This window comes from Crocodylus porosus, unplaced genomic scaffold, assembly GCF_001723895.1.
Source record: "Crocodylus porosus isolate Cpor-Errol unplaced genomic scaffold, CroPor_comp1, whole genome shotgun sequence".
NCBI classification, from domain to species: Eukaryota; Metazoa; Chordata; order Crocodylia; family Crocodylidae; genus Crocodylus; species Crocodylus porosus.
In genome coordinates this window covers 106,144,698-106,169,731 of record NW_017728906.1, presented here as the reverse complement: position 1 = coordinate 106,169,731, position 25,034 = coordinate 106,144,698, and the positions used below count along the sequence as shown (strand labels likewise).

At 44.6% G+C, this 25,034-nt stretch overlaps 1 protein-coding gene across 1 annotated transcript in view; it reads right to left on the bottom strand.

Annotated features, from left to right (window-relative positions):
• LOC109306374 (dedicator of cytokinesis protein 9-like) overlaps positions 1 to 25,034 on the bottom strand; it is a 98,207-nt gene that overhangs the window by 70,920 nt on the left and 2,253 nt on the right. The window lies entirely within an intron of this gene.

The window sequence follows — 25,034 nt, the reverse complement described above, 5'->3', positions numbered from 1 at the left end:
TTTTGTTGTGTTTTTTTTTTAAAGAGTGAGAGGATATTAAATTTAGAAGATATAGTGTTCTGAGGAGCAGGCTACAGAAAAGTGATTATAAAGCAAGAATGGTAAAACTCCCACTTAGGAAGTTCCAAGTTAAAATGCAAGATTGTTATAGATGCAGTTGGGAACATTGAGTTGCACACAAGCTCCAAACCACCTTACCAACTCTCCTTACATCAGTAATCAAATCATAAAGCAGCTCCACAGATTTTCTCTACCTGTTTTCAGTCATAATCCTAGGAGTGAATGTGTACCTCCCTCATTTGAAGCCTAGTTACCCGTGTTCCACTTTTACTTCCCCCAGGATTAAAAACTAGCTTTATCTTTGACAACTTCAGAAAAGTGTCTGGTTTCACATGCCACCACTGTTTTAAAGTTTCCTGGAGTATGGACCTGAGAATGAGAAAATTCTTACAAAACAGACAGAACAAATTTGGCCATCCCAACACTCAATTTAAGGCCTATCCTTAAAAATACAGGAGACAAATAAACCTGACAATCAATATAACCACTAAATATGAGCCAATTTTCTTTTCTTTTCCAAATAATGAACTTTTAATTCCATTCATCTCAGCAGAAATTTTGAAAGGGACCCCAGGCCTTATGACGCAAGGTTACTATCTAATTAAATACACTGAACAAGATGTGCACCCCCACCAGGCCAAACACTGTATGGACTGTATGCCACACCATGCACACCCTCCCCACTGCACTGAGTCATGCCACATGTACACCCTTGCCACCCCCCACCAAGCCAGTGCCCTCACACCATGTCACATGCCCCCCCTCCACTGCTGCGTGGCATTACACCACATTGTGTGGCACTCCCCACTGAGCCATGCTAGTACCACTGCTCCCTTGGGTGGCCCTTGAGTTCTTCCTCAGTTCCAGGCCATGCCATCCCAGGGGTAAGGGCAAGCAGAAAAAACAGGAGGAGGGAGAGGGAGCCCAGAGACTCCAGTGGCAGCAGTTAGAGAGAGACAAGAGGAAGCAGCACTCAAAACAGGAGCCTGCAGGCTACATTTTAATCCCTCAGGGGCAAGATGCAGCTCATAGGCCATCCACTGAACAGCCCTTATGTAGATATTTGTCAAACTTCCCAATGCAAATCTACTCACAGTGTTAGCATTCAGAACATCAGAAGACTCTGAACTCTAAGTGCATGGATGGAGAAGAATGAAATGTTAGGATAATTTGTGAAACTGACAGGCAATGATTTGAGAATGCTTCTTACTTTTTCTCCTAAATCATTTATGAGTACAATGTTAAAGGAAAACCATTATAAAGCACAGCTCCCCCTGACTTTAAGACGTGCTTTTGTTTTGTAGTGTAGGTATGGTCATACCTATGCTAAAGCCTTTCACTGTGTTCCAGCCTCCTAATGACTACAAACTTAATCTTGAACAATGCAAAAAAGCCCCAACTATGCTACAAAACTATGTTCTAGCATTAAATATTTAGCACTGGTAACAAAGCCCTCCATATGCACTACTATATTCTGAGAGGTTTCATTTTAAGATTTCTTCTTTAGAGAAAGTAAATAGTGGTAAGGTGAGAGCGTACTTCAGGAGTCCAAAAGTTAGCAATTAAGGTAGTGACATCATATACCATTTCCCAACATTGTCAAAACACTTGCATGCAAATTGCCTTTTCTTCAAGATGCAAGAAAATTTCATTTTCTTCATTATAAACACCTTTGTTTATAGAACAGTTATCTGTGCTACAGTAACTGCAGTATAAGATGATAGTGTGGATCCACTGTAAATATTCATGTCTCATAAACATATGATAGGATTATTGATGAACAATGCCTATCATCATCATACATGAATCCTCTACAGCATGTCCTTAGTTATCTAAATTCCACTGGAAAGCATCCACCAAAAAGTCGTCCATAAAGCTGAATTCATTCAGAGAAATGAGGGGCCAGCAACCTACGATGCACATTCTGGATCCAGCCTGGAAAGCTCCGACCTGGCCCAGTGCAGTACACATTGCACCCCCCTCCACAGCCCTTGCTGCTGCTCATGCTCTTTACCTGTGCTTACCATTGCTACGGGGGGTGGGGGGAGGGGGCTAGGTAGCTGCAGCAAGGGTAAGTGTAGGCAGTTTAAGCTCTGGAGTGGAAAAGAGGATGGGTAGAGCCCTATGGCCTGGCAGGGAACCAGGTCACAAGCTCAGGGCCTGGGCAACTGCCAACCCCAAAGAGCAATAAAATCACCATATCTTGTGAGGAATTATACATGCTAACATGACACATCATGTAAAACCATACCAAGATAGATATTAAGTAGTTTGTTACACTATACCAACACGTGCAAGTCTATAAAACAAACCTGATGATGCTGTATTGCACCTCCTCATGCTCCCAAAAAGATTGCATAAGTAGCAGGTAGCTGCAACCCTTAGCATTTGACTCTGCATTAGCTGAAGACTCCAAAATTCTGGGATGGCGGGCAGGTTACAAAAGCCACAATATCAATATTTCATAGGACCAGTGACTATAAACAACCATTCTTTCTTCAAGTATTTGACAGGATATACACTCATATCACTGGGAAATCATGCCCCCTCTAAATGACTGGATGAGAAATTTGATGTGCAGCCCAAAGGCTTTTTCAGGACTACCCTCAGTTGGTATGTGCCCATGCAGTTAAATCTAAAGCATAACTTTTAAAGGTGGTCACTAGATTATTCCGTCATCACTTCGCAGATTTCAGAAACTATTACTTGAGCTCTGTGAAAGAAGGCTTGAGGTACAGTAGAAGAGGTGCACAAACCAAATATTTCACTGTTATCCATGCTGATATATACTGGGAAGAGAGAACTGACTTTTGGAATGACTGGGTATAGCCAGAAATAAAAGTAATCCAAACAGTTAATTCAGGAAGTTTAGAAAACAACAGGAAAAGAAAGCTGGATTTGGGGCAAGCTTTAAAGAGAGGGAAGACAAAGCATGCTTATAATACAAGGACGAAGCCCAAGCTGAGAAATGTGTGGGAGGGAACAAGTTAGATGACTAGGGATAAAAATCACTTGGGAAGAAATATATATGGAGCACAAGCAGGCAGAAGTTTCAAGCCAGACATACATTCAATCAATCTTTTCCAAACTTGTCAGTGTTGGTTAGGTGTGATTTCATACGTTTCATAATGAAAAGCCCTAGTACAGCTGCAGTTGCTACAGCCCTCATTCAGTTTTCCCCATATGGTCAGACACCCAGCTACTGCACTACATCCAAATGTATGGATCATGGATAGTTTCAAGACTACTGGGTTTAAGCTGTGCAAATATAATGTCCAAGGCCAGCATCTCTGGCACATTCCAGAAGTGAACACCATCTATCTAGTACTCTTTCTTGTAAAATGGGCTCCTGTAGCAGAAGCTATCCAAAGCTCCAAGACCAATGCTGATCCTCTAGTTTTACTAATAGGCTAAATCCCCCCCCAGAGCTCCACCCTCATCTGTACTACAGGCTAGAGATTAATTCTTTAGGCACTATACCACTGTTAAAACAAAGGATATGCTGACTTTGCATAGGGTTTTCTAGAACACACACACTTTATAGAAATGTAAGAGTTTTAGATTTAGTAAAAAATGACAGACACTTGCTTATGAAACTTATTCATCTTGTTGCTCATCACTGTTTCATTTAGTTCAGGGAACTCCTGTACCATCCCCCTCCTGGGGAGTCTTCTTTGCCAGACACCTGAAGACCGCTATAAAGCCAAAGTTTGAGACCATCAAGGGACCATCCCCTCTTCAAGCAGCTTCAAAATTGCCAGCAAATCCTTATCATCCCTTCTGGTCCAAACAAGATGAAAAAAAAAAAGGGTTCCCTCCAGAACAGTAGGGAAAGTAACGTCTATCTAAATGGAATTTAATCAAAGCTCAAGATTCCTGATGTCATTTCTACTATTAGGCTCCCTGCTAGATGTCCCACACCTAGATGGGAACTGGAGTGCAAAAAAAGTGAAGGTTACAGTTTTCATTACAGCTTTTACTGTATTCAAAGAACAGAAGGGAATATGCCAGTTGCTACACACATAGGAGGTACACTTACACCACTTCCAGGGCATTCTTAGGAAGGGATATTCCCCAAGTACCCCTGCCTAATCTAGAAACGCAGAAGGGCAAACCTACTTTGGGCTGCCCAGGATCTCTCAAATCATACTAAATCTCAAACATGCTAAAGGCAGGGGTCTTAAGAATGGCCATAAGGGAATACTTCTATAATTTACTTCTGGGTTTGACGCATACAGGCAGGAGAGTGAACTCAACAACATCCCTCTATAAGAGCGCCACAGAAACAGCATACCCCAAAGGTACCCAAAGATACCTATTAATTCATTACAGCAGTCATTATACCTGCAAAACTTCCAGCAGTGAAAAGGTTTCTATTACACTTAAAAAGGTTGAAGTAACATCTGCATCTACCTCAAGAGAGTTTCTCTTCTTCCTGGCTTAGACTGCCTTAAGAGAAAAGGGATATTATATAACAGTATAGGTAGCGATCATCAGGGTACTAGGAGCATGGAACCTGAGCAACAAAACCATACCGAGGGTTTGGAATAGAAAGGGTGTTCAGCAAACTGATGAGGCATCTTATGGCATTAGACATGATCAGATGGTTACAGGACATTTACATCGAGTGCACCACCAGCCATCGCCAATATGAAAAGAAACAAATTAGACCATATGTCAGAAGTGAGAGTGAGGACACAGACTGAAAAAAACATTGCCATCTACACCATGGATTTTACTAGAGACTGTTCATGCTATTGACACTTTTTCAAACCAGACAAATGTAGACCACATGACGAAGTCAATGCATAACAATCCTAGAACTATGCAATACTCATGTACAGGAGGTTGCCATCTTACAACGAAGGTTGCATGAAAGTTTTTAATGCCTTTACCCCAAGCTGAACTAGACTGCATGATTGATTAAATAACTGAGACTAATTTAACATCCTATAAACTACTGTCCTATGGCTGCAAACAGACACTGCATTTCTTTTGGAGGAGCTGGGGAAAGCTTTTTATTCCAGGATCCTGTAAAGGTACAAGTTCCTTGTTCCACTTTAAATACCTGTGAATTATGCAAGATAAAATGTGCTAACATTTTGTCCTGGGACATCACTGTGTACTTTTAAGTTAACTATAGGTCATTCAAATTAGTTGCAAATCATTCCAGAAACAGATATACCACTACATCAGGGGTGTACATCAAGGGTTCGATGAACAACCGTTCACCAAGGCACCCTTGGGGAAAAACAAAAAGTAATGGTCACAAACTCTTAGAAGACCATTTCAGAACATTTGGAAAGACTTCTTCACTGTCCAGACTGTGGAATAAGCTCCCTCCAGAAGTGGTGCAATCGCCTACCCTGGAAATCTTCAAGAGGAGACTGGATGGTCACCTTGCTGGGGTCACCTGACCCCAGTTGTCTTTCCTGCCTGGTGCAGGGGGGGCTGGATTCCATCTTCCAAGGTCCCTTCCAGCCTCACAATTTATGAATTTATGAATACCGACAAATAATAGACCAGGAGCAGGCAATTATTTTGGGTAGAGGGCTGCTTACTGAGTTTGGCAAGCCATCAAGGGCCGCATGACAGGAAGCCAGGGGTAGATGCATATTAATTTTCTAAATTTTTTAGGGGCCCCACAGGCCAGATACAATGGTCTGGCGAGCCGCATCTGCCCCACACGCCGCATTTTGCCCACCCTTGTAATAGACGCTGTCAAGGTGCGTACTCTTGCTGGCCACCTACTGGTAGAGGAGCAGCCATGCAGCTTGGAAGGGCTGTGTGTGTAAATAGCTGTGCTGCTCCTGTTTTGATGCAGGTCAAAACCCAGGATAATCTGGACAGCCTCAACTGAGGCACCTGTTTACAGCCTAAGTGATTACTATGAGAAGGGTCCTATTCATCTTCTAACCCTATGTTACAACATAAAAATTTAAAATGTAACAGTTTCTTAATAACACTCTTAAATCTGTAACATATGCACAAGAGAGAGGAAGAGGACTACACTAGGGCCTATACTAAAAGAGAGAAAAAAAGGCACAGCATCTTATGTTTAGACCAGGGGTGCCTCCAAATCTAAGTGTGCCTTGAGGTGGAAGGAGATAGCAAGAGATTGAGAGATAAACAGCTAAATTAAGCAGAGAACGGCAAACTCGAGTTTGTCCCTGCCTAGACAATCCCCAATTCCCACTGCCAGGCCCCTTGCAAGGAGGTAAGCACTGTAGTTTTTTTTTTAATTTGATGTCACTAAATTCACAGAAGTTATGGAAGGGTGCCTCAAGTCCAGTGAAGTTTAGTACCTCTGGTTTAGACATCATACAACAAGAGCAACCAAGTCACGCTCCAGTTACAGCTCCTAAAACTAGCCTAATGAAGTAAACTTCTTTGACAAGGTTTGACATTTAATTACTTTGTTTTACAGTTAGACATTGCAGTATATTCCACAAAACACTCCTGAAAAAGATATGAGCATTTCTTCAATAGGCTTTATATCACTTTCTGCTATTCTTTGGATATCAATGTAAGGCTGTATGCTTAAACTGACGTGGTGCTGAAAGTCTCCAGAAAATAGAAACGTGATCATTAAACTATACATTTACAAACCTACAGCTAAACACCATATTCATGTATTACTCAGAGTCTGCAATAGAATGTTTTGGTGAAAGATAGAGAGAAAAAAAATCAGGCCTAAACACTCAAAAAGCAAGAGTTTGTTTTAAATAAGAGACGCTGGGTAAAAACAAGGAATTCTACCGGTGCACAGGAGCTTCTATACATGTGACATCTGAAATTTATCAATAACTAGATTTCCTGCCCCACCTCAAAAATCGGTGCAGCTAGCTTCAAGTGAGGTTGTATTCTTCTGATGAGGAAGCTACAAGAACACTGGCTAAACCCATACCTACTCAGGCTAGTCAAGCCTCATTTTTACAGTATGTTCTATATAAATTTCTGTTCTTCGAATACTGCAGAGAAGTCCGTGCACTTCAGATAATATACGCTTAGTCTATAGCAAGAAACCCAAAACACCTTAACAAAGTATAAGCTTCACAAACACCCGAGATAAGCATCAAGTCCCTGTTACAAAGAATAAAATTAAGGCATAAAAATCTGCAGAATTTCCAGATACTGATCACTCCTCTACTTTAAATATCAGTTATAAGTACTTAGCACCCAAGGCAGTGATCCTCAACCAGGGTGCCACAACACAACCTGGTGCCTTTTTTTAACCAGGTCACCAAATCCTTAGATGCAGGGGTAGCAGTGGACATAGTCTTTCTCAACTTTAGGAAGGCCTTTGACACTGCCTCTCACCCCATTCTCATTAAAAAACTGGGGGACTGTGCTGTCAACACCTACACAGTCAAATGGGTCACCAACTGGCTGGAGGGCTGCACCCAGAGAGTGGTGGTAGATGGGTCATTTTTGACCTGGAGGGATGTGGGCAGTGGGGTCCCCCAGGGCTTGGTCCTCGGGCCCGTGCTGTTCAACATCTTCATCAGCGACTTGGACAAGGGGGTAAAAAGCACTGTTCAAATTCGTTGATGACACTAAGTTGTGGGGGGAGGTGGGTATGCTAGAAGGGAGGAATAGGCTGCAAATCGGACTTAGACAGGTTACAGGAGTGGGCAGATGAGAACTGGATGGGTTTCAACGCTGACAAGTGCAAGGTGATGCACTTGGGGAGGAAGAACCAGCAGCATAGCTACAGGCTGGGGAACTCCCTTCTTGTCAGAGCAGACAGAAAAGGATCAATAGGAGTCGCTATTGATTCCAAGATGAACATGGGCAGCCAACACGAGGACACAGTCAGGAGGGCTAACCGCACCTTGTCATGCATCCTCAGATGCATCTCGAGCAGATCCAAGGAGGTGATCCTCCCCCTCTATGCGGCACTGGTTAGGCCGCAGCTGGAGTACTGCGTCCAGTTCTGGGCACCGCACTTCAAGAGGAATGTGGACAACATGGAGAGGGTCCAGAGGAGAGCCACTCACATGATCAGGGGGCAGCAGGGCGGGCCCTATGAGGAGAGGCTATGGGACCTGAACCTGTTCAGCCTCCACAAGAGAAGGCTGAGAGGGGATCTAGTGGCCTGTTACAAACTAGCCAGAGGGGACCAGCAGGCACTGGGGGAGTCCCTGTTCCCCTGAGCACTACCAGGAGTGACTAGAAATAACAGTCACAAGCTGGCAGAGGGTAGATTCAGACTAGACATCAGGAGGTGCTACCTCACTGTCAGGGCAGCTAGGATCTGGAACCAACTTCCAAGCAAAGTGGTGCTTGCTCCTACCCTGGGGGTCGTTAAGAGGAGGCTAGATGAACACCTTGCTGGGGTCATTTGACCGCAGTACTTTTTCCTGCCACGGCAGGGGGTCGGACTTGATGATCTGCTCAGGTCCCTTCCGACCCTACCAACTATGAAACACTCTTTAGTACCACGAAGTGTGAGGAGATGAGCAGATAAGCTTGGCCTTGTCTGCCTGATACCCCATCACCACTGCCTGGCCCTTCTGCAAGGAGGTTACCACCGTTGTAACTAGGGAGCATCTTAAAATTGCACTTTTGCAATGTTTCACAGAAACTGTAAAACAGTAGTTTCCACAATTGCCACAAAAATGGCATTTGTTGCGATTTCCTATAAAAGCAACTCCCTTCTCCCCCATTTAAAAACCATACTAAAAAAGAAAATTCTGGCTCCTCAATGGGAGCCAGGAGTCCTCACAGCCTGCCAGGAGGAGCAGGGGGAGGGAAGGCATTGGCCAATGCAGTGGCATCATGAAGAGCAGCCTAGATGGCAGCTGCCCCCTTGTCTCTCCTTCCCCACCAGAGCCTTGACACCAATCAGGGGTATGGCCATATGAATGGCAGCCTTGTCTGCCAATCAGCAGCAAGGTACAGGACCACACAAAAGACAGCCCTCCAACAATGAGCAGCAAGGGGCAGGGCCTCCGGGGCCTCTCCACCAACCAGCAGTGAGGTGTGGGGATGCCAGGAAATGCCCACAAAAGTGGCTCTGTGCCCTGAGATCTGGGCCCAAAAAACGCTTCATTCTCAACCCTGATTTAGCCAGAACCCTATATATAAATAGGTTTTTGAAATTGGGTGCCACTCAGTTCACAAAATTATGGAGAGATGCTTCCAATGAGAGATGCCCAGAGTCCAATGAGGCTGAGAACCTGGGGGAGCAGGGGGGGGAAATCAGACCCTGAAAGTCTTGTCCCAAGTCTCACACACAGCCTGCAGCAGAGGTAGGCACAGAATTCATGGTTCCTAGTCTCTTGCCTTATACACAAACACTGCTCTTCCTCCTAAGTATGAAAGGGTACATTAAACACATGAACGTACTATTAGTGCAAAGTCACAGGGAGTGCCTTCTCGGCCTCCAGGTAAGTGCCGTTTCAAAACAATTCCAAGCAGACACTAAGTGCACTATCCATACTAGATGCACAAATATATCGGCTGCATATCAAATCAGCACCAATAAAAGGTAAATTAACATTATCAGCTATCAGCTTTTTTTTGGCCAGCGTCATCAATGTCACCGATAAATGCCACATGCATGCACACGGCCAGGAATGCAGCCTGGCTGCTTGGAAAGCAGCACCCTGAAGGTAAGTAAAAGGTGTGGGGGGAGAGAAAGAACGATAGAAGGGGTGCAGGTCAAGCCCACCCCGCCATGGTGAGGGAGGGAATTGGGTAGGGGGAGGGGCAGGGGCAGGTGTTGCCCAGCCAGGGTAGTGAATAGGACCCCAGGACCAGAAACAGGACAAAGCAGCGGATGGGTCGTCCAGAGAGCGCGGGGAGGTAGATAAGGGGCAGCTCCCCACTCCTACATGCACCCCCAAAAAAGGTATGGGGGGCATACGCCCCACTGGATTGTTGCATGGGGCAGAGGCAGGCTGCCCACTCTGGTGGGGACAGATTTAGGCTCCCATGGTGAGGGGAGGAGAGGGGCAAGTGCTGCCCAGCTAGGGCAGTGAATGGAACCCTGATGCCAGGAGTGGGATGCAGCTGCAGGTGGCTTGTCCAGGGGGCCAGTGGGGGCCAGGCAGCTCCCCGGGGGTGTGTGGGAGGCATGTGTCCCTGTGGAATTGTGCACAGGGTGGAGGCAGGCAGCCCGCTGTGGGCTCAGGGCCTCATTCTGGTGGGGGGGCTGGGGCTGGGACTGGGGCTGGGCTTGGAGTGGGCAGGGGTGGCGTGGACTCAACTGTACGAGGCATGCAGTGGCAACACTGGAAGGAGTGGCTACAGGAGGGTTACGGTGAATTTTAGGCCGACTATAGCCCCACTGCACTCCCCAAGCTGCACTTAGTATTGTCCCTGCTTGGAGCACTCTGCTTTGCTGCCGTTCCACTGGGAACCCTGTGCTGACTGTGCACACTGCCTGCCCCACAGTGCAGGGCTCCTGAGGAAAAGGCCGAACAGAGTGCCCCAAGCAGAGGGGATTTGGGGGGCTATAGTCACCCCAAAATTCGCCATAGCCACCCCTCCCAGTGCTATGCACAGCTGAACCTCCCCTGCTCCCACCCACTCTGAGCCCAGCCCAGCCCCAACACAGACCCACACCAGGAAAAGGCTGGCACTGTCCCTGGCCCCACCTTAGCCCTCCCATAGTCACTGCTCCCAGTGCTGCCATTGCATGCCTCGCACAATTGAGCCCACCCCACTCCTGCCCACTCCAAGCCCAGCCTCCCCTACCAGAATGAGGCCCTGAGCCCACAGCAGACAGCCTGCCTCCACCCTGCGCACAAATCCACAGGGGCACATGCCCCCCACACACCCCTAGGGAGCTACCCCCCACCACCAGCCCCCTGGACAAGGCACCTGCAACTCCATCCCACTCCTGCCCTCAGGGTTCCATTCACTGCCCCGGCTGGGCAGCACCTGCCCCTCTCCTCCCCTCACTGTGGGGGCCCCAATCTGCCCCCACCATGCCCCTTCTCTCCGCCACATCCCTTCCCCTCCACAGACTTACCTGCAGGGAGCTGCTCTCCAAGCTGTCAGGCTGCATTCCTGTAAATCGTCTATCGGATCAGTATTGGCTGATATAGCTGGTTAATAATCAGCTATCAGTATTGGCCAAGAAAATCTTTATTGACGCATCCCTAATTCTTACAGCTTTGTATTTGAATACACTTTTCCCATGATAAACTCTTTTGCTTAGTGTTTTGGAGACAGTAGTCAAAGGAAGGAATGTTACCTTTAGTTCATTACCTGACTTGAGGTTACTAAGTTCATGAAACCTCAAAGTTTGAACGAAGCACTAACTGAAGCCAAGACAGTTTTTATCCACATTTCTACCATAACTAGTTGTGTAAATAGAGCAGCAGAGAAGAAATTATTAAAACCTTCATCTGCAGCACTGGGTTTTCACCAATGTAAATATATGTTACTAAGCCACTAATTTATTTTAGGATAAGTATGTTGCCGGTCTTGTCCAATCTTAATGAAAAGAAGCAACTCTAAACTTCTGCCCTCATATACCCACATCCCAGATCCTGTATCAATATGTTCTTTGGAAGAATACAACTAAGCTTCCTGTTGTCTAATAATCAGTCAGGGAGTTCCAGTTTTTCCAACGAATCATGAATCATTTTCTTCTTTCTTACTACTGTTGAAAATCTTTCTGGCATTAGTTTCAAAATAATGACCATGAAGTGGTTTGTGCTTAAGTACCTGAAGTGTATATGCAAGGGAGTAAAGTATGTTCATGTTAGCTGGTTAACTAATCTTGTGTAGATGCTACAAACACACAAGTTGCTAACTACTTAAAAGCACATGTATGTATACAAGTATAAATTCACCATTAAGCAGACATGCTCAACTGCCTATACCTAATGTTTCATTTTCAAAAGTATTATCTGTAGATGGTTTTTAAAACAGTTGTACATAAGAGTACAATTTACTATCACCAGAGAACGCTGTGTTCCAGAAGTCTACTGTACAAGATCCAGTGTGAAATAAAACACTGCTGTGATTCTTCAAGGAATCTGCATTCAAATGTATTAGACAAAAATCAGCTGGACTAAGATTATATAAACTCACTTTCATTTAACCAAAACATGAACAATCCATATGAATGAGTAACCTAAGGGTGGGACACAATATTTCTACTGTAATACTAGAGGATTCCGCTCTTTGCTAAAGATTTATCAGTGTTTGTTATGGTAGCCTAGCAACTTCCTAGAACAAAAACATTTTTCCCCTTTATAGACTACAAAACGCCTATAAAAAGGAACTAGACACTTGTAACAGTGAATCCTACCCTGTTACTGGAAGAGCAAGGAATTGAGGACTTTGCCTTTAAGGCAAGCTCCTGAGAGGCAGAAAGAGGCAAGCTGTGGGCTATATAAGCCTCGCAACAGAGGCAAAGGGGGAAGTCTGACTTGGTTGCAGGAGCTCTGTAAAGGAGTGCAGGGAATTGGAAACTGCCCCTGACTGCACTAATTGAAGGAGCTTTCTGTGCATGAAGCTGAGAAGCAGCAACTGTGAGCAGGCCCAGTAAGACCCAAGCTGAGAGAAGCCAACAGTGCTGAGGAGAAGCCTAAAGGAGAGGTTTGAGAAAGGCATCCCCCAGCAGCACTTGATTGCATTTGTGTTTGGCTTTATATTTGCAGTTTAGGTCATGAGGCATGGCAGTGGCTGAAGCGGAAGAAAGGAAGCTACTGAAGATACCTCGCAGAGGAGCGTAGCTTATCAATGGATTGGCAGGCTGAGTGACCAAGATGTATGATGAGAGGCTGAGGGACTTGGGATTGTTCAGCCTGGAGAGGAGAAGACTCAGAGAGGATGTAGTGGCAGCCTATAAGTATATGAGAGGAGTACATCAGGGCTTAGGGGAGGACAAGAAATAATGGGTAAAACTGATTGAAGATTACTTCAGGCTAGACATAAGGAAAAACTTCTTTATGAGCTGAGTGCCGAGGGTTTGGAACAGGCACCCCCCAGAGGTATAGACATCCACCCTGGTGATCTTCAAAAAACGTCTAGATGCCCATCTTGCTGGGGTCATCTTATCCCAGCAGTCTTTCTTGCCTAAGTGCAGGGGGGCTGAACCCGATGATCTGCAAGGTCCCTTCCAGCCCCTAACAACTAGGAAATTGTGAGAGCTCTGAGAGACAGGGTGGAAAGGGCAAGGACCGCAAGAGACACTGCAGAGCACCCAGGACCACACTCTGGTGCTCTGGAGGCAACTTCACAGAGTATAATATCATCAAAAGGGTGGCAGGCGAGGACAAAGTGGGGGGTGCAGACGGGGACAGGAAGGAAACCCATGGATACCAGAGTATAAGGAACAGGATTATCAAGCGGTCATCAGGAGACACCATTCTCACTGATAGCTGTAAATCCTGTTACAACATTATCTTAGTCTTGGACGTAACATTCATAATACCCCTCATGAGATTCACAGTTCTTTTTACTTAGCTCTACTCTTCTCCAGCCTTCTGCTCAGAGGAAGGACCACCCTAATCCAGATACCAAATCTCCAATTGTTTCTTCAAAGGGTATGTGAAGTCAAGGGCTCTTACTCCCGGGCAGGCATGGGGGGTGCCCCCACATCCATGCATGGCATGAGGGCGGGCTGCCACTGTGGGATGGGGCCAAGGGCAGCACTGGGTTCTCCCCGGCAGGAGGTTGGGCCAGGCTGCACTTGGGGTGGGCAGCAACAGCACTGGGAGGGGCTACGGTGAATTGTGGGGTGGCTGCAGCCCTCCCCCCATAGCTTCCCTTCCAGAGCCACAACCCCCCCAGAATGCAGCTCGGCCCAGCTCCCTGCTGGGAAAAGCTTGGTGCAGCCCCAGTCCCAGCCTGCAGTGGCAGCCAGCCCTCACCCTGCACACGTATCTGGGGACACACACCCCCCATGCCTCCCCGGGACTGTACGCAGCAGTGGGAGCCACCTCCCCCTGCATCCCACTCACACGAGCCATTCGCGGCTCCATCCCGCACTCCACCCTGGCTGGGCAGTGCCTGCCCCTGCTGCAGCCCTACTTCCTCCCTCACTGCAGGGGCCTTGATCTGCGCCCCCCCACACATATCTCTTCCCTCTCCCTTCACCCCTTCCTTCCCAACAGACTTATGAGCCTGACCTGTTCTCCACACTGCAGGGCTGCATATCAGATCAGTAATTAGCCAATATGGCTTGTTAAAAAAAATAAATACATACATACATAAAACTCAGGACATTGGTTTTGGCCCAGAAAATCTCTATTGGTGCACCCCTACAATGTAGTCTCCCTTGGAAATTTTCTATAAATTGGTTTCACGTTGTTTAAAACAATGGAAAATGACACTGCTGCTATCCAGAACTTGGGATGACCACAAAACTAGTCAGAACTACCCCAAGTTTCATTGATATTGCTGCTACAGGACACAGCCAAGTGAAGCAGAGGGCAGAACCAAGTTGTTCACAAGAATCCCACAAACATCAAAAAAGGCTGGGGAAGGAGTGTGGGTAGACAGATTGGGGAATAAGTAACTATACCACCACTCATAAATGCCATGTGCCCCCAGAGGCTGGGGGGGTGGGGGGCATGGCAAGCTCCCATAGGCAGCTGTGGTGGTATCAGTGGTGGGGGGTGGGGAGTGCTGACCAGTGGTCGGTAACCACCTGCAGACACCACCAGCAGCAGTGTCAGGGCACCAGCACAGCCATCTGCAATTGGAGACCACCTGCAGACACTGCTAGTGGGGTCAGCAAGGGGGGGTGGCAAGCGGCACCCACCCACAGGTGCTGCCAGCAGTGCTGATGGCGCTTTTTATGGGGGGGAGGCACTGCCAAGCCAAGGGGGTGCACGTGCACCTGCATGCACCACCATGTCACCAATGACACCACTAATCAAATGAGGAAGTTACGTTGATAAGAACTATACCTGATCTGAGCCAAAAGGTGGAGAATATAAACACAGATGTTTATCCCAAAGCATGACACTATGGCACTTTTTTTTTTTTTTTTTTTTAAAGTGCAAATGTTGAGACGAATCACTTATAAACAACAACTGCATAAAACAAGTTTGAGAGCTAAATTTTCATAATGGTCATTTTGTTGTCACAAAGAGTCACCATACTGTTAAGAGCCACATTTCTTGATGACAGCATTACTTTATCCCCACTGGGAATGTTGCAAGGTGGTGGCCATTTAACTAATAGTAAGCTCTCACTCAGAGATCAAGATATGGCAGCCATTTTGCTAAATTTTATGTAGAATATTCATCCTGCCCTCCTGTCTTGAACAATGCAAGCAGTTCTCGTCTCTAAGTCTTAAAAAAGAATGTACTTAGAAAACAGAAGGGCAACCAGGACACTGAGAAGCCTGAAGCAGCTGCCATACTAGGCAAGACTGAAAAGACTAGGACTCTGGGGGAACGTCTGTTCACCAGAGCACCCAAAGGGATGACAAGGTCGAACAGTTGCAAACTCTTCCATGACCATTTCAGGCTGGACGTAAGGAAGAATTTCTTTACTGTCCGAGCCCCCAAGGTTTGGAATAGACTGCCGCTGGAGGTGGTTCAAGCACCCACTTTGAACACCTTCAAGACACATTTGGATGTTTATCTTCCTGGGATCCTATGATCCCTGCCAACTTCCTGCCCCTCAGGCAGGGGACTGGACTTAATCTTTCGGGGTCCTTTCCAGCCTTAGTGCCTATGAATCTCCAGTGCAAGGGGGAAGGCCGAGGAGGGGACCTTACAGAGGTCTATAAAACAATGAAGAGCGTGGACAAAGTGATAGAGAACTACTATTCACCATTGTAGCTCCTTTTATTCACTTTGGAGGCTCCGCCCCTGGGGTTCTGTCGGGCCTGGCATAGCAGGGTCTTGAACCACTTCCAGGGCTTTTTCCTGCTTCACCCGGAGCAGGGGTGAGGCAAGTCCCTCCCTGCCTTTCCCTCAATTGGTGGGTGGGCTCCACCAATTATGCTGCAGATTCTCAAAGGCCTGCATGCTGGGCTGTTCCAGTAAGTCTGCCACATACACACTTATTTATTTATGAATATAAGACTACATATTTTTGCAAATAAAAAAATTTGTGGTAGGTTCCCATCAGCCTGTTTGCCCAATATGGGCCACGTGTTTTATAGTTACACTCAGTGTTGGCTGCATTAATCAGCTTCACAGTGGTTTCCATTACTGAGCCCATGCTGCTTTTGGCAATAAATTTAATGATAGACAATGTGTTTAAAAGAGGGGTTTTTGTATGTGAATATAATGAGGGATTTTTTTTTCCCATCCCAAGGGGGAGCAGAGGGAAGATCTCATCTTGTATTTAAGTATAGTAATGATTTTCAATATTATGTTGTTTCATCTTTAAACAGGTAAAATTCAGATGCAGGTGCATTCTTTTAAAAACTCATCTGTCCCGACCTCTACATCCTCTGTTTCAGAATTGACAATTCCCAATCAACATTCCAAGCATATTAATAAAACTCCACCTAAACCAAAGGGGCATATCTTAATATGGGAAGCCAGGGTATCAAAAAAGTACCCATCATCCAAAAAAACTTACAGGAACTACAGATTAGGGGTGCACCAATAGATATCTGGGACCAATTCTGATAGCCAATTATTAAGGAGGCATATTGACTAATATCAATCTGATTTTTGATACACAGCCCAGCAGCCTGAAGAGCAGTCTCTAGCTTGTAAGTCTATTGTGGTGAAAGGGGGAAGGGAAGGGATGTGGGGGGTGAGATCAAGGCCCCTGCACTGAGGAAGGGAGTAGGGCTGGGGCTGGGGCAGGAGCCGGAGCAGGCACTGCCCAGCTGGGGCAGGTGGGCACGGGACAGAGCCACAGCTCGTCCAGGGAGCATGAGGAGAGGAGGACAGCTCCCACTGCTGCACACACCCCGGGAGGGAATGGAGAGGACGTGTGCCCCCAGATCTGCACAAGGCAAGGTGGATTGCCAGTGCAGGCTGGGGCCAAGGCTACACTGGGCTCTTCCCAGCAGGGGCTGGGCCAGGCTGTGCTCAGGACGGGCAGAGGCAGCACTGGGAGGAGACTAGGGTGCAGGGAAGAGGGCTGCAGTTACCCAACAATTTGCCTAGCCCCCACAACCCTCCTCCCAACATGACCACTACCCACCCTGTTAGGCAGCGCCTGCCCTAGGACCACTCCCTCCCTCACCACAGGGGCCTCAATCTGCCCCCCTCCCCATGCCCCTTCCTTTCCACCACAACAGACTTACCAGCTGCACTTAGCTCTCCAAGCTGCCCAGCTGTGGTCCTAGCCACCTACATGCTGCACTGCACGTATGCACGGGGCATGTATCGGCCACTTCAGGCTGATTTCTGATAGTCAATTTTCTTTATATTGGTGCCGATTCAAGATCAGACCAACGCATCAACGCACCTCTACTACAGACGCTGCTTATAATAGTAATCAGAAGAGAAAAGATGAGGGGGAAAATAACCTCCAATGAATTGTGTTTGATTAAGGATGGCTTGTGTTCACCATGACAGTCCATGATTTTGTAGACAGATCTCCTTTATCAATTACCTTTCTAGACAGGAAACCTATCAATTAATATTCTGATATTCTTTAAATTTTAAGAAATCGTTGTGAGCACAACATGCTGACAAGATTATTTAGGATACAGGTCAGCCTTGTGTCATCTTCACAACCATCGAATATGTATTCCATCCAGTTACTATTTTTTACCATAGAGAGCAGTTAATTTTCTTATTACTTTCTTTAAGTCAAGTAAGGCTACTGTAAGCGTAGACTCTAAAAAGGTAGAAAGCCATACACTCTCCAAAAACAATCAGATCTTAAAATGTGTTATTAATTTTGTCAACATTTTTCTCTGCATTTTCCCAAGTTAAAAATCATCTCTCTTGCTAAAAGGCTCAGTGTCAAAGTTTTAAACTTGTGTTTTCACTGATACCCAAGAAGCTTTAAACTAATCTATTACTCCAAATTTACAGCTATATGTGCAACACTAAGCTCTCCCAATAGTAAGTCTCAGGTTTTTTTGTTTTTTTTTTGAAGGAATGATAATAGAATCATCAGTTTCTGTTTTCCTTCTCCCCATCATTCTTCATCAATTCACTGAGCAAAGAAAAAACAGACAGAGAGATACCCCACCCACAGATCTCGCTCCAGCAGTGTAGCATATCAAATTTCACATTCCCTATTCAATAAGTTCAAATTTCACTCCCAGCCTCCACTACACCCAACAGGTCCCAATGCTTCATTTACCCAGGCATCCAAGTTTTCCCCACGTACTCTCACTTCTGACAAACCCTAGATTCCTAATGCAAGAATTTATGTAGCCCAATCTACACACAAACCCTGCAGTTCAGTCCCCCAAGTTAGTGAACAAAGCACCACACATTTTAGAGTGCTTTGTAGAAAACTTCCTATGTGATAAGTGAACCACCATCTGCAGTCTCTCTCACTCTCAAGGCACAGGAAGAATGCAAGAAACAAAGGGGGATGCAATCTAAGAACAATTACTACACGGACAGCCTTCATCTGAAGAGTTGTGTATTGCTGTGCATGCTTGAACCCATTTTTCAGGAACATAGTGTCCAGTGCATAATCCTTTCTAGGAAGTCAGATGATATTATTTAAATAAGTGTTAGAGAAAAAAGACATTTGACATCACTCTCAGATTGAATATTGGTATCATCCTTCAGCTAATGGAGGGAAAAATCAAGATAAAAAAGGCATGAGACACTTCCTCAAGCTGAAGCAAGTAAAGGTCCCATATAAATCCTTGTATGTTGTTACTATGACATCTGGGAAGCTAAAAATTCCCAGTACTTGGAATATAATACTGCTATGCAATGTTATATACCAATACCATAAAATAGATTTAGCAGACTATCCTAATTTCTTGTAGAAAAAAAAAACAAAAACCTTGCTATATATACTTGCTTCACTAAGCACTCAAAATTCTGACCATAAGAAATTATCCTAACCTGCTTTTATACATCCAAAGTCATACATGGAGGGTGACTCCCAGTAGGAATCCTGTTGCATCTCTCCTCCCTGTTTGAGGTACCCATCTAAAACTGACTTACATTCAATAATATAATTTCTTACATGGCAAAAGCATCTCTCCCCACTACAGAACAATAAAACAAAGAGATTTTCCACAAATGATTATATGCAAGCCCCTTTTTATTGCCCATATGTGCAACCAAGACATTTTATTCAAAATAAAATTCTATACAACACCAAATCTCATCATTTTCTCAACTGTTTAGTTACCCAACCTTAAAAAGTTACTATAACTTTGTCAAATTAAAACACAACACTGCCTCTATGTCCTAGAAGACAACATAAACAATTAAGATTTTTTAATGAGAGTAGGATGATAAATCCATTGCGACTACAGAGTAACTCCCCACCTGTGATCCCAGTATTTTTAATTCAGTATCCTGACTTCTTTGTTCACAAGGCAAATCCTGCAAACATGGAAGATATGCAGAGAGTACTCACTTGCGCACCTGTACTCAAAGTATAACTAAAGTATTCAGACACCAGCCTTCCTTCTCCAGAACTCTGCCATATGCATTACCAATTTAAGCAAAGAATTTCAGCTCTTAAAGTATCAACTATTTATTGGTGTGCCAAATTACTCCAACATCATCAACTCATGACTTAGAAAGAGGATTGGAAGAAAATAAAATTCTATTTTGCAGGTGGGAAAGGACACATAAGGATACAAAGCAATTTTGCAGGCCCCACAGTAGCAAGTGGCAAAATTAGGAATAGCCAAGGTCTCTGGAGTCCAGTCTAGTAGCATAGCCCACACTTTTCAGTCTGTCTTATATTTACCATATATTGCTTTTTAGAACTATACCACATGTACTATATGTTCTTCTCAACTGACTAAATGGAGTTTTCCTGAAGATCAGAAATTAGTATTTTTTAAAACTTATGCTACCCATTAACTACTTGAAAGAGGATGAGGGCTATATTGAGGAAGATCAATCAGAAAGTTCCTACCTGAATATGGAAGAAACAAGTATTTTATGGTTAAGTCTAGTCTTTTGGAAATTCATTCACACAAGCCAATTTCATCATATGATCAAGAGTTTTATACATTTTCACTTCAGGTTTAAAGATGACATGCTTGGAATCACTCAATTAACTAAAAATGATACATGAAGTCATGTTTGTTAGAAAACACATTAGAGAAGCTATCTCCAAGTGTTTAAAATACTTGGTGCCAATTGAAGAGTCGCCAACTTCATATCCAGTCAATTAATCACACTAAAAACCGCCATAACCATTTTTCAGTTCTCTTATTTTATAAATTTGATAGATTTGTGTTTAAAGACCATTTCTTTTTTTTTTACACAGAGGCAGTTGTTTGCTAAAAAGACTTTGTCAATAAACAAGTAGAAAACATTAATTTGTTTACAAATTTCAGGATGTATTAAAAATATTTTAAAGTGAATATACAAAATATTCATATAGCATTATTTTCAAAGACAAACGTTTATTTCCTCAAATAACTGTAGTATAGGCAAAAATCTTAGGTCAGAATGCATCTTAAGAACAACATCTTAAGAATCTGTACAAAGAACAAAGCCTCCCAACCCCCAATAGGTCAAATCCAGTGTTTTCCTTCATTATGTGACCATTGTCATCTCAGGGACACATGTAACAGCTCCATTGTGTCTTTTTTCCAGGAAGTGACTATGCTTAACAAAAGCAGCACACATCTGTCCTTCCAAAAGACCCTAAAAGGGACTGAAACTTAGTTATCCAATACCTCATTAGTAAAACAGTTTGTGATATTTCTTTCCAACCAGACCCCATCTGTACATTAACAAGTTTGGCCCATCTACTCCTTAGAATTTTTATTCAGACTTCGATACCCAGGTCCCAATCCTGTAATGCAGTCTTCTTAGGAATATCCCTGTATAAACTCCATTGCCAACTGAGTGCTTTACAGAAAATGGAACGTTCAAGGCTACCAAGATAGTACCTGGCCTGACAATCTGGGGAAAGCAGCAAGCTAGAAAAGGCTATTATATGAGATGAGCATCTACAATATAGTGCTGCTGTAAGTGAAGTAAGGTGAAAATAAAACCAAACAAGCTATCAATTATATTATGGATGTTACCCCCTTATAAATAATTTGAAACATTTGCACATTTTGATAGTCTGGTAAAATAGCTTACAAATACACAAGTGTCCCAGCTAACATGGGACAGACTCTTTATTTTTAAATCAACACTGCATAAAGAATGCTTCATTGCAAAGGCACATGTATGGTCAGCTGCATTTCAAAATGCACTGTAAAATTAAGCAACGAAACATGAAAAATGTTCAGTGCAAGGGACAGAAAAAAGTGTTCCTTACTAACAGAACACATACAAGTCATTTCTGATAGATGAGATTTTTTTTAAGTTTGCAAATCTAATCTTTGACATTCATACTGGACATTAAACTGAAGCAGAGCTGCAACAGACAGAACAAAGACAAAAATAAGGTAATATCAAAACAGTAACTTCAATATAGTAAAGTTATTTTTACATTGAGGATAAAGCCACAGTTTTTTTAATGGATCTATAGCTGCAGCAGAATTTCCAGTTTGATGCCCAGGAATACTGCATTTTACCTAAAAGTTAATAGTTTGCAAATTGGCACTACTCATTAAGACCACACTAACTTTTTAAAAACTTAGATTCTTCCAAATTCATTCCATATGCAAGATTCACATGAAGATTCTCAGATGCGCAGTAAGATCTTGATGTGTGAGGATTACATAATACTTTACACTATGTAAATGGATTAAACCAATCATGTGTGCCCTTCAGTAAACAGCACTAAGTTTCAACCAGTGTTTCCAAATGAACTAGAGTAGCAGGAGCCAACCTTTTTGGCAGATTAGCCCCACTTCCTCTCCAAGTACCACTCCAATCCCCTGCTCCCCTACTTCCACCCCCATGTTCCCTATCTGTCCTGCTGCTCTGCTTTTATTCCAAGTCATGTGACTCCTACCCAATATGCCGCTTCTACTTTGCCCATTCCCTCCCTGATTGGCCACACTGCACATGAAGGCCACCAGTGCCACTTGTAGCATGTGTTGCAGGTTGGGCAACCCTGAACTAGAGTTTCAGTGGAGAGGAAAGAATCTAAACTGTAGTAGATCCAGTACGGAATCACATGATAAGAAGTTGGGTCAATAATTGTGTACTACTCACAAAAGTTTTGTTCAGCATGAAGGAAAAAGAAGACATGAGCCAGTAAAAAGCAGGCAACAAAGAACTATTGGGAAGAGGGTCTGAAGACATGACACACCAAAAAGCACTTCCAAGAAGAAAGTGTTGGGAAAAAAAGCAAGACATTGTGGAAAAACACAGAGCTGGAATGGAAAAAATAGGAGGTAAGAAAGTCCAAAAAAGGGGGTCACAAAACAGAGGGAGAAATTAAAGGGGGGGGGTAAGAAAAAACTCGTGAGAAAAAGAGGACAAATTGTGGTAGATCAGGGTCAGTAATCTAGCCTATGGGCTAGATCCAGCCTGTGGAGCTGGAGGGTTTTCCCATGCCTACCTCTATGCCCAAGCCAAGCAGCAAGTAGCTCTGTTGGGCCTGGGCAGCTTTCAGCTCTGACTGCAGGTTGGGTGCAGCTTCCAACTCATGGGGAGCTGTGCCAGGGCTAGGCAGCTTCCAACTGCACTTCCACCTCAGTCAGGAAGCAAAGGCAAGGAGAGAAGCTGTGGCAGCTAAGATGCAGTTTATGGCTGCCCAACCCCAGGGCAACTCCTCACCAGCTGAAAGCTGAGCTCACTGACCAACCAGAAAGCAAGGGGCTGAAAGAAACTGCAGTGGCACAGGTGCAGCTCCCAGCTGCCTAGTCCTAGCACAGGTGCAAGGAAAACCCCCACCCCTGACTTGCCTCCAAAGCCACCCAGCCCACAGCTTGTTAAAGACTGTCAGACACTATGGTAGCTATCGCTTCTCACTGAAACTTTCAAGGGCAGACGCAAAACTGATCACAGCCACCACAATTCCTCTTCTTTTAGTGAATGCTGAATTCAGTGATTCAAAAAGTAATGATGCTCAGCAGGAAATATTACAGAGTTGAGTGAGGAATAAAAATAATTTGTAAATGATGAAAAATCCTATAATCACAGGCCTTCCTCAGGAAGGGTTTAACAGCACAGAGACAGGCACAGAGAAATATGCTGCTGCTGCAAGCCAGAATTTGGGACTAACCAGGGAGACTTCATAACAGCACTAGAAAGAAAAAAGGCTGAGAAGAAACATGGATTTAACACTTAGAGAAAGAAGAAAGGTTGGGAACTTTATTCTACCTACTAACCTAACTGTATATAGTACTTTAAGTTCTGTTCATTTTTTTAATACCAAACCAGTTCACCTTCAAAAAGGGCATCATGACATTAGCGCAGTACTTCAAAAAAAGTACCACTTAGGATCAGACTGCACCCCACTTGCCACATGCACTACCACTTTTCCAATAGCTCCAATATTTTCTGGGGAATTTAAACTCAAAATGTATAGCTTTTCTGGTTGCAAAGAAGCCTTCTAAACATGTGCAAATGTAGTCCTATATTCTCATAATTCAAATGTCCCAACAGAATAGATCTAAGGAACAGAAATTGTTCCATTAACCTAAATAGTGTCAACTATGAACATTAACTATTTTCTTCTAATGATCACTTCAACAGAAACATTCAGCTGTATTGGGACTGTGGGAAAAAAACTACCTCTGTGCCATGTCACTCCCATTGCCTTCAAAAGGAAAAACTGTTAGCATGTCAGCCAACATATTAAAATATACTCTTTTTTGCTTGCCTAGCATTGACACAATCACAAGGCAAGTAATAAGACTCCACCAAAAACTTTATTTCCAACTAGAAACTTTGAATCACTCATCAGAATCAAAGGATGGTAGGACTGGAAGAAATGTCAGGTAGTCAATTTAGTCTAACCCTCTGCTCAAAGGTGGACCCTCCCTGCCTAAATCATCCAAACCAGTGTGTTTACTGCCCTCAAAAACTCCCAAGGATAGAGATGCCACAACCTGTCTAAGTAAATTATACCAGGGCTTAACCACCCTCATCATTAGGAAGTTCCTCCTAATATCCAATCAAAACTACTCTTGTTGCTGTTTAACACCTTTACTCCTTGCTGTCCTCTATAGCAATGGCTCTCAACCAGGAGTCCGTGCCCCCCTGGAGGGCCATGAGCAGGTTTCAGGGGTCCACAGGTGTACATAGCTCCCCCCTACATCCCCTCTGCATGGAGCTGCAGTCTGAGGGGGCTGGTAGCAGCAACTGGATCATAGAGCTAGGGTAGAACCATGGGCCAGCATACAAATGGATTGTGGTGGGAAGAAGCAAAAGCAGAGCAGTCTCCTCCCCCCAGGCCATTACTCCCTGCACTGCTAGCAGCATGGCCAGCGTGGGGGTCCCAGTGGCAGCAACAAATCTCACTGCCCTGCTCTGCCCACCCACACTAGGTCCCACCCGCTGGTCTACAGAGGTGACTCCTGCCTATGCCAGTCCGGCTAGGCTAAAGCTCAGTGCTTGCTGTGAGTGTACAAATCTGAGGAAGCATATGGCCCCCAATGCCCATCCCACCTGTCACTTATGCCCCTACAGCTCCTCTCCCCGCCTATCCTTCTGGATATACAGAACAACTGTGTTGTGCCACAGGTGAGCTGTGGAGGTTTTACAGCATGCTAGTGGGGGGCTCAGGAAGAAAAAGGTTGAGAACCCCTGCTCTACAGCCAGAGAACAACATATCACTGTCTTTATAACCACCCCCCAGGTGTTTGAAGATGGTTATCAGATCCCCCACCCTTCCCCTCATTATTCTCTTCACCAGAGGAAGTTTAATAGTTTCTAGGGTCGGAAGGGACCTGAGTAGATCATCTAGTCCGACCCCCTGCCGTGGCAGGAAAAAGTACTGGAGTCAAATGACCCCAGCAAGATATTCATCCAACCTGCTCTTAAAAACCCCCAGGGTAGGAGCCAGCA